Raw genomic sequence first — 10,562 nt, 5'->3', positions numbered from 1 at the left:
TCTTTCCTTCCCCTCCTCTCCCCCTTCCTTCCCCTCCTAGTAGGAGTAGGAAAGGAGGAGTCCTACTCCTACTAGGAGGAGGACTCCTCCTCCTGGCGCGCCCAACAAGGGCCGGCCGGCCTCCCCCCTCCCTCCTTTATATACGGGGGCAGGGGCACCCCATAGACACAAGTTGATCTACGGATCATTCCTTAGCCGTGTGCGGTGCCCCCCTCCACCATATTCCACCTCGGTCATATCGTCGCGGAGTTTAAGCGAAGCCCTGCGCCGGTAGAACATCATCATCGTCACCACGCCATCGTGCTGACGGAACTCATCCCCGAAGCTTTGCTGGATCGGAGCCCGGGGATCGTCATCGAGCTGAACGTGTGCTGAACTCGGAGGTGCCGTACGTTCGGTGCTTGGATCGGTCGGATCGTGAAGACGTACGACTACATCAACCGCGTCGTTATAACGCTTCCGCTTACGGTCTACGAGGGTACGTGGACGAACACTCTCCCCTCTCGTTGCTATGCATCACCATGATCTTGCGTGTGCGTAGGAATTTTTTTGAAATTACTACGTTCCCCAACATAGGGGCTTCGCCGAAATTTAAAATTATAGAATTCTATGGCTAAGTGAGAGTGATAAAGCATTATAAGTCCGATGACCTGGTTCATTGGGCTGAGCGCCTCCCTAGATGGACCCAAGAATGGGAACAAGAGCGCTCAGGATTATCCCGAACACCCCATCACTCGTGGCATGGGGGTAGAAGCCGACGACTTGCATCTCTCAGATTTGATAAACGGCCGCACATAAGGTAATATTTTAAATTAACAAAGTGTTACTTAACGCATATGAACAAAGTTCTCAGCGTACAGGATAACAGATGCAAGTCTACTCAAAAATTACATCTTTGGAGCATTCGTCCGCTATAAGGCGGGCACCCTTCAGGACGCCCTTATAATACATCTCGGGCATGCGATACTCCTTGCCCGGCGGTGGCACGTCCGTCAAAAGCTTCTCAGCGTCCAGCTTGCCCCAGTGCACTTTAGCACGGGCAAGGGCCCGACGGGCACCTACGATACAGACTGAGCGCTTGATGACCTCAATCCACGGAAACGCGTCCACCAGCCGCCGCACCAGACCGAAGTAGCTCCCAGGCATGGCTTCTCTAGGCCATAGCCGAACTATGAGGCCCTTCATGGCCTGTTCGGCCACCTTGTGGAGCTCGACCAGCTGCTTCAGCTGGTCGCTCAGGGGCACCAGATGTTCGTACTCAGCATACTGAGACCAGAACACCTTTTCCGCCGAGCTCCCCTCTTCGGCTCGATAGAATGTGGCAGCATCAGACACACTATGGGGCAGATCGGCGAACGCTCCTGGAGAGCTCCGGATTCGGGTAACTAACAGATAATTTACTTTTATATTCTTGCTTTGCATAAAGAATGCCTTACCCGCCGCTATCTTCTTCATCGCCTCGATCTCCTGGAGGGCCTTCTGGGCTTCGGCCTTAGCGGTCTTGGCACTCTCAAGAGCCAAGGCGAGCTCGGACTCTCGAGTCTTCGAGTCACGTTCCAAACTCTCGTGTTTTTCCACGAGAGCCTGGAGCTCTTGCCGCACCTCCGCCACCCGCGCCTCCTGCTTCTCTCGCTCGGTGCGCTCCAAGGCCGCACTATTATCGGCTTTGGACACCGCTTCCTTCAGGGTCGCCACCTCGGCCGTGGCCCCTGCAACATTTACGTTGGTCCTGTCATTATTTGCAACCAAGTATTTCTATATACATTTATATACGGTACTACATACCCTCCTTGTGTTGGAAATATGCCCTAGAGGCAATAATAAAAGGATTATTATTATATTTCCTTGTTCATGATAATTATCTTTTATTCATGCTATAATTGTATTGTCCGGAAATCGTAATACACGTGTGAATACATATACCACAATACGTCCCTAGTAAGCCTCTAGTTGACTAGCTCGTTGGTCAACAGATAGTCATGGTTTTCTGACTATGGACATTAGATGTCATTGACAACGGGATCACGTCATTAGGAGAATGACATGATGGACAAGACCCAATCCTAAGCATAGCACAAGATCGTGTAGTTCGTTTTGCTAGAGCTTTTCCAATGTCAAGTATCTCTTCCTTAGACCATGAGATCGTGTAACTCCCGGATACCGTAGGAGTGCTTTGGGTGTACCAAACATCACAACGTAACTGGGTGACTATAAAGGTGCACTACAGGTATCTCCGAAAGTGTCTGTTGGGTTGACACGGATCAAGACTGGGATTTGTCACTCCGTATAACGGAGAGGTATCACTGGGCCCACTCGGTAGTGCATCATCATAATGAGCTCAAAGTGACCAAGTGTCTTGTCACGGGATCATGCATTACGGTACGAGTAAAGTGACTTGCCGGTAACGAGATTGAATGAGGTATTGGGATACCGACGATCGAATCTCAGGCAAGTGACATACCGTCTGACAAAGGGAATAGTATACGGGGTTGCTTGAATCCTTGACATCGTGGTTCATCCGATGAGATCATCGAGGAGTATGTGGGAGCCAACATGGGTATCCAGATCCCGCTGTTGGTTATTGACCGGAGAGCCATCTCGGTCATGTCTGCATATCTCCCGAACCCGTAGGGTCTACACACTTAAGGTTCGGTGACGCTAGGGTTGTATGAATATGAGTATGCAGCAAACCGAATGTTGTTCGGAGTCCCGGATGAGATCCTGGACATCACGAGGAGTTCCGGAATGGTCCGGAGGTAAAGAATTATATATAGGAAGTGCTGTTTCGGCCATCGGGAAAGTTTCGGGGTCACCCGGTATTGTACCGGGACCACCGGAAGGGTCCCGGGGGTCCACCGGGTGGGGCCACCTATCCCGGAGGGCCCCGTGGGCTGAAGTGGGAGGGGAACCAGCCCCTAGTGGGCTGATGCGCCCCCCCTTGGTGCCCCCCTGCGCCTAGGGTTGGAAACCCTAGGTGGGGGGGGGGGGGGCGCACCACTTGCCTTGGGGGGCACTCCACCCCCCTGGTCGCCGCCCCCTTGGGAGATTGCATCTCCCAGGGCCGGCGCTCCCCCTAGGGGCCTATATAAAGGAGGGCAAGGGGGAGGGCAGCCGCACCCTTGTGTCTTGGCGCCTCCCTCCTCCTGCTACACCTCGTCCTCCTCCCACAGCAGCTTGGCGGAGCCCTGCCGGAGTTCTGCTGCATCCACCACCACGTCGTTGTGCTGCTGGATCATCATCAACCTCTACTTTCCCCTTGCTGGATCAAGAAGGAGGAGACGTCATCCGCTCCGTACGTGTGTTGAACGTGGAGGTGCTGTCCGTTCGGCACTTGGTCATCGATGATTTGGATCACGGCGAGTACGACTCCATCATCACCGCTCTCTCGAACGCTTCCGCACGCGATCTACAAGTGGTATGTAGATGCAATCTCTCTCCCATGACTCGTTGCTTAGATGAACTCATAGATGGATCTTGGTGAAACCGTAGAATTTTTTTTAATATTTTGCAACGTTCCGCAACAGTGGCATCATGAGCTAGGTCTATGCGTAGTTCTCTAGTGCACGAGTAGAACACAATTTTGTTGTGGGCGTAGATCTTGTCAACTTGCTTGCCGCTACTAGTATTTTCTTGCTTCAGCGGTATTGTGGGATGAAGCGGCTCGGACCGACCTTACACGTACGCTTACGTGAGACAGGTTCCACCGACTGACATGCACTAGTTGCATAAGGTGGCTAGCGGGTGTCTGTCTCTCCTACTTTAGTTGGAGCAGATTAGATGAAAAGGGTCCTTATGAAGGGTAAATAGAAGTTGACAAAATCACGTTGTGGTTATTCGTAGGTAAGAAAACGTTCTTGCTAGAACCCAATTGCAGCCACGTAAAAGATGCAACAACAATTAGAGGACGTCTAACTTGTTTTTGCAGCAATTGTCATGTGATGTGATATGGCCAGAAGTTGTGATGAATGATGAATGATATATTGTGATGTATGAGATCATGTTCTTGTAATAGGAATCATGACTTGCATGTCGATGAGTATGACAACCGGCAGGAGCCATAGGAGTTGTCTTTATTTTTGTATGACATGTGTGTCATTGAAGAACGCCATGTAAATTACTTTACTTTATTGCTAAACGTGTTAGCCATAGAAGTAGAAGTAGTCGTTGGCGTGACAACTTCATGAAGACACGATGATGGAGATCATGATGATGGAGATCATGGTGTCATGCCGGTGACGAAGATGATCATGGAGCCCCGAAGATGGAGATCGAAGGAGCTATATGATATTGGCCATATCATGTCACTACTTTATATAATTGCATGTGATGTTTATTATGTTTATGCATCTTGTTTACTTAGAACGACGGTAGTAAATAAGATGATCCCTCATAATAATTTCAAGAAAGTGTTCCCCCTAACTGTGCGCCGTTGCTAAAGTTCGTCGTTTCGAAGCACCACGTGATGATCGGGTGTGATAGATCCTTATGTTCACATACAGCGGGTGTAAGACAGTTTTACACATGCAGAAACACTTAGGGTTAACTTGACGAGCCTAGCATGTACAGACATGGCCTCGGAACAGAAGAGACCGAAAGGTCGAACATGAGTCGTATGGAAGATACGATCAACATGGAGATGTTCACCGATGATGACTAGTCCGTCTCACGTGATGATCGGACACGGCCTAGTCGACTCAGATCGTGTAACACTTAGATGACTAGAGGGATGTCTAATCTGAGTGGGAGTTCATTAAACAATTTGATTAGATGAACTTAATTATCATGAACTTAGTCTAAAGTCTTGGCAAAATATGTCTTGTAGATCAAATGGCCAACGCTCATGTCAACATGAATTTCAACGCGTTCCTAGAGAAAACCAAGCTGAAAGATGATGGCAGCAACTATTCGGACTGGGTCCGGAACCTGAGGATCATCCTCATAACAGCCAAGAAAGATTATGTCCTAGATGCACCGCTAGGTGAAGCACCCATCCCAGAGAACCAAGACGCTATGAACACTTGGCAATCACGTGCTGATGATTACTCCCTCGTATAGTGTGGCATGCTTTACAGCTTAGAACCGGGGCTCCGAAAGCGTTTTGAGCGACACGGAGCATATGAGATGTTCGAGGAGCTGAAAATGGTTTTTCAAGCTCATGCCCGCGTCGAGAGATATGAAGTCTCTGACAAGTACTATAGTTGTAAGATGGAGGAAAATAATTCTGTCAATGAGCACATACTCAAAATGTCTGGCTTGCACAACCGCCTGTCCCAGCTGGAGATCAACCTCCCGGACGAGGCGGTCATTGACAGAATCCTTCAGTCGCTCCCACCAAGCTACAAGAGCTTTGTGCTGAACTACAATATGCAGGGGATGGTGAAGACCATTCCTGAAGTATTTTCAATGCTGAAGTCAGCAGAGGTTGAAATCAAGAAAGAACATCAAGTGTTGATGGTCAATAAGACCACTAAGTTCAAGAAGGGCAAGGGTAAGAAGAACTTCAAGAAGGACGGCAAAGATGTTGCCGCGCCCGATAAGCCAGTTGCCGGGAAGAAGTCAAAGAATGGACCCAAGCCTGAGACTGAGTGCTTTTATTGCAAAGGGAAGGGTCACTGGAAGCGGAACTGCCCCAAATACTTAGCGGACAAGAAGGCCGGCAACACTAAAGGTATATTTGATATACATGTAATTGATGTGTACCTTACCAGTACTCATAGTAACTCCTGGGTATTTGATACCGGTGCCGTTGCTCATATTTGTAACTCACATCAGGAGCTGCGGAATAAGCGGAGACTGGCGAAGGACGAGGTGACGATGCGCGTCGGGAATGGTTCCAAGGTCGATGTGATCGCCGTCGGCACGCTACCTCTACATTTACCTACGGGATTAGTTTTAAACCTCAATAATTGTTATTTAGTGCCAAGTTTGAGCATGAACATTGTATCTGGATCTCGTTTAATGCGAGATGGCTACTCATTTAAATCCGAGAATGATGGTTGTTCTATTTATATGAGAGATATGTTTTATGGTCATGCCCCGATGGTCAATGGTTTATTCTTAATGAATCTCGAACGTAATGTTACACATATTCATAGTGTGAATACCAAAAGATGTAAAGTTGATAACGATAGTCCCACATACTTGTGGCACTGCCGCCTTGGTCACATTGGTGTCAAGTGCATGAAGAAGCTCCATGCTGATGGACTTTTAGAGTCTCTCGATTATGAAACATTTGACACATGCGAACCATGCCTCATGGGCAAAATGACCAAGACTCCGTTCTTCGAAACTATGGAGCGAGCAACCAACTTATTGGAAATCATACATACTGATGTGTGTGCTCCAATGAGCGTTGAGGCTCGCGGAGGATATCGTTATGTTCTCACTCTCACTGATGATTTAAGTAGATATGGGTATGTCTACTTGATGAAACACAAGTCTGAGACCTTTGAAAAGTTCAAGGAATTTCAGAATGAAGTAGAGAATCAACGTGACCGAAAGATAAAATTCTTACGATCGGATCATGGAGGAGAATATTTAAGTCACGAATTTGGTACACACTTAAGGAAGTGTGGAATCGTTTCACAACTCACGCCGAATGGAATACCTCAGTGTAACGGTGTGTCCGAACATCGTAATTGCACTCTATTGGATATGGTGCGATCTATGATGTCTCTTACCGATTTACCGCTATCATTTTGGGGATACGCTCTAGAGACAGCTACATTCACTTTAAATAGGGCACCGTCTAAATCCGTTGAGACGACACCGTATGAATTATGGTTTGGGAAGAAACCTAAGCTGTCGTTTCTAAAAGTTTGGGGATGCGATGCTTATGTCAAGAAACTTCAACCTGAAAAGCTCGAACCCAAGTCAGAAAAATGCGTCTTCATAGGATACCCTAAGGAAACCATTGGGTATACCTTCTACCTTAGAACCGAAGGCAAGATCTTTGTTGCCAAGAACGGATCCTTTCTGGGAAAAGAGTTTCTCTCGAAAGGAGTAAGTAGGAGGAAAGTAGAACTCGATGAAGTACTACCTCTTGAACCGGAAAGTAGTGCAGCTCAGGAAAATGTTCCTGTGGTGCCTACACCAACTGGAGAGGAAATTAATGATTATGATCAAGGTACTTCGGATCAAGTTGCTACTGAACTTTGTAGGTCCACAAGGACACGTTCCACAGCAGAGTGGTATGGCAACCCTGTCCTGGAAATCATGTTGTTAGACAAAGGTGAACCTTCGAACTATGAAGAAGCGATGGCGGGCCCAGATTCCAACAAATGGCTAGAAGCCATGCAATCCGAGATAGAATCCATGTATGAAAACAAAGTATGGACTTTGACTGACTTGCCTGATGATCGGCGAGCGATAGAAAACAAATGGATCTTTAAGAAGAAGACGGACGCGGATGGTAATGTCACCATCTATAAAGCTCGACTTGTCGCTAAGGGTTATCGGCAAGTTCAAGGGATTGACTACGATGAGACTTTCTCTCCCGTAGCGAAGCTTAAGTCCGTCCGAATCATGTTAGCAATTGCCGCATACTATGTTTATGAGATATGGCTGATGGACGTCAAAACGGCATTCCTTCACGGTTATCTTAAGGAAGAGCTGTATATGATGCAGCCGGAAGGTTTTGTCGATCCTAAGAATGCTAACAAAGTATGCAAGCTTCAGCAATCCATTTATGGGCTGGTGCAAGCATCTCGGAGTTGGAACATTCGCTTTGATGAGATGATCAAAGCGTTTGGGTTTATACAGACTTATGGAGAAGCCTGTGTTTACAAGAAAGTGAGTGGGAGCTCTGTAGCATTTCTCATATTATATGTAGATGACATACTTTTGATGGGAAATGATATAGAATTCTTGGACAGCATTAAGGCCTACTTGAATAAGTGTTTTTCAATGAAGGACCTTGGAGAAGCTGCTTACATATTAGGCATCAAAATCTATAGGGATAGATCGAGACGCCTCATAGGTCTTTCACAAAGCACATACCTTGATAAGATTTTGAAGAAGTTCAAAATGGATCAGTCCAAGAAAGGGTTCTTGCCTGTATTGCAAGGTGTGAGATTGAGCTCGGCTCAATGCCCGACCACGGCAAAAGATAAAGAAGAGATGAGCGTCATCCCCTATGCCTCAGCCATAGGATCTATTATGTATGCCATGCTGTGTACCAGACTTGATGTAAACCTTGCCGTAAGTTTGGTAGAAAGGTACCAAAGTAATCCCGGCAAGGAACACTAGACAGCGGTTAAGAATATCCTGAAGTACCTGAAAAGGACAAAGGACATGTTTCTCGTTTATGGAGGTGATGAAGAGCTCGTCGTAAAGGGTTACGTCGACGCTAGCTTCGACACAGATCTGGATGACTCTAAGTCACAAACCGGATACGTGTATATGTTGAATGGTGGGGCAGTAAGCTGGTGCAGCTCCAAGCAGAGCGTCGTGGCGGGATCTACATGTGAAGCGGAGTACATGGCAGCCTCGGAGGCAGCGCATGAAGCAATATGGGTGAAGGAGTTCATCACCGACCTAGGAGTCATACCCAATGCGTCGGGGCCGATCAAACTCTTCTGTGACAACACTGGAGCTATTGCCCTTGCCAAGGAGCCCAGGTTTCACAAGAAGAGCAGGCACATCAAGCGTCGTTTCAACTCCATCCGTGAAAATGTTCAAGATGGATATATAGATATTTGCAAAGTACATACGGATCTGAATGTCGCAGATCCGTTGACTAAACCTCTTTCGCGAGCAAAACATGATCAACAACAGAACTCTATGGGTGTTCGATTCATCACAATGTAACTAGATTATTGACTCTAGTGCAAGTTGGAGACTGTTGGAAATATGCCCTAGAGGCAATAATAAAAGGATTATTATTATATTTCCTTGTTCATGATAATTGTCTTTTATTCATGCTATAATTGTATTATCCGGAAATCATAATACACGTGTGAATACATAGACCACAATACGTCCCTAGTAAGCCTCTAGTTGACTAGCTCGTTGGTCAACAGATAGTCATGGTTTCCTGACTATGGACATTAGATGTCATTGACAACGGGATCACGTCATTAGGAGAATGACGTGATGGACAAGACCCAATCCTAAGCATAGCACAAGATCGTGTAGTTCGTTTTGCTAGAGCTTTTCCATTGTCAAGTATCTCTTCCTTAGACCATGAGATCGTGTAACTCCCGGATACCGTAGGAGTGCTTTGGGTGTACCAAACGTCACAACGTAACTGGGTGACTATAAAGGTGCACTACAGGTATCTCCGAAAGTGTCTATTGGGTTGACACGGATCAAGACTGGGATTTGTCACTCCATAGAACGGAGAGGTATCACTGGGCCCACTCGGTAGTGCATCATCATAATGAGCTCAAAGTGACCAAGTGTCTGGTCACGGGATCATGCACTACGAGTAAAGTGACTTGCCAGTAACGAGATTGAACGAGGTATTGGGATACCGACGATCGAATCTCGGGCAAGTGACATACCGTCTGACAAAGGGAATAGTATACGGGGTTGCTTGAATCCTTGACATCGTGGTTCATCCAATGAGATCATCGAGGAGTATGTGGGAGCCAACATGGGTATCCAGATCCCATTGTTGGTTATTGACCGGAGAGCCGTCTCGGTCATGTCTGCATATCTCCCGAACCCGTAGGGTCTACACACTTAAGGTTCCGTGACGCTAGGGTTGTATGAATATGAGTATGCAGCAAACCGAATGTTGTTCGGAGTCCCGTATGAGATCCCGGACGTCACCAGGAGTTCCGAAATGGTCCGGAGGTAAAGAATTATATATAGGAAGTGCTGTTTCGGCCATCGGGAAAGTTTCGGGGTCACCCGGTATTGTACCGGGACCACCGGGAGGGTTCCGAGGGTCCACCGGGTGGGGCCACCTATCCCGGAGGGCCCCGTGGGCTGAAGTGGGAGGGGAACCAGCCCCTAGTGGGCTGGTGCGCCCCCCCTTGCCCCCCCCCTGCGCCTAGGGTTGGAAACCCTAGGTGGTGGGGGCACCACTTGCCTTGGGGGGCACTCCACCCCCCCTGGCCGCCGCCCCCTTGGGAGATTGGATCTCCCAGGGCCGGCGCCCCCCCTGGGGGCCTATATAAAGGAGGGAAAGGGGGAGGGCAGCCGCACCCTTGTGTCTTGGCGCCTCCCTCCCCCCTGGTACACCTCGTCCTCCTCCCGCAGCAGCTTGGCGGAGCCCTACCGGAGTTCTGCTGCATCCACCACCACGCCGTTGTGCTGCTGGATCATCATCAACCTCTCCTTTCCCCTTGCTGGATCAAGAAGGAGGAGACGTCATCCGCTCCATACGTGTGTTGAACGCGGAGGTGTTGTCCGTTCGGCACTTGGTCATCGGTGATTTGGATCACGGCGAGTACGACTCCATCATCACTGCTCTCTCGAACGCTTCCGCACGCGATCTACAAGTGGTATGTAGATGCAATCTCTCTCCCATGACTCGTTGCTTAGATGAACTCATAGATGGATCTTGGTGAAACCGTAGAATTTTTTTTAATTTTCTGCAACGTTCCCCAACACCT

This window comes from Triticum dicoccoides, chromosome 1B (genome assembly GCF_002162155.2).
Source record: "Triticum dicoccoides isolate Atlit2015 ecotype Zavitan chromosome 1B, WEW_v2.0, whole genome shotgun sequence".
In the NCBI taxonomy this organism is placed as follows: domain Eukaryota; kingdom Viridiplantae; phylum Streptophyta; class Magnoliopsida; order Poales; family Poaceae; genus Triticum; species Triticum dicoccoides.
The sequence above is the reverse complement of the archived record's forward strand: the minus strand, read 5'-3'. Positions refer to the sequence as shown.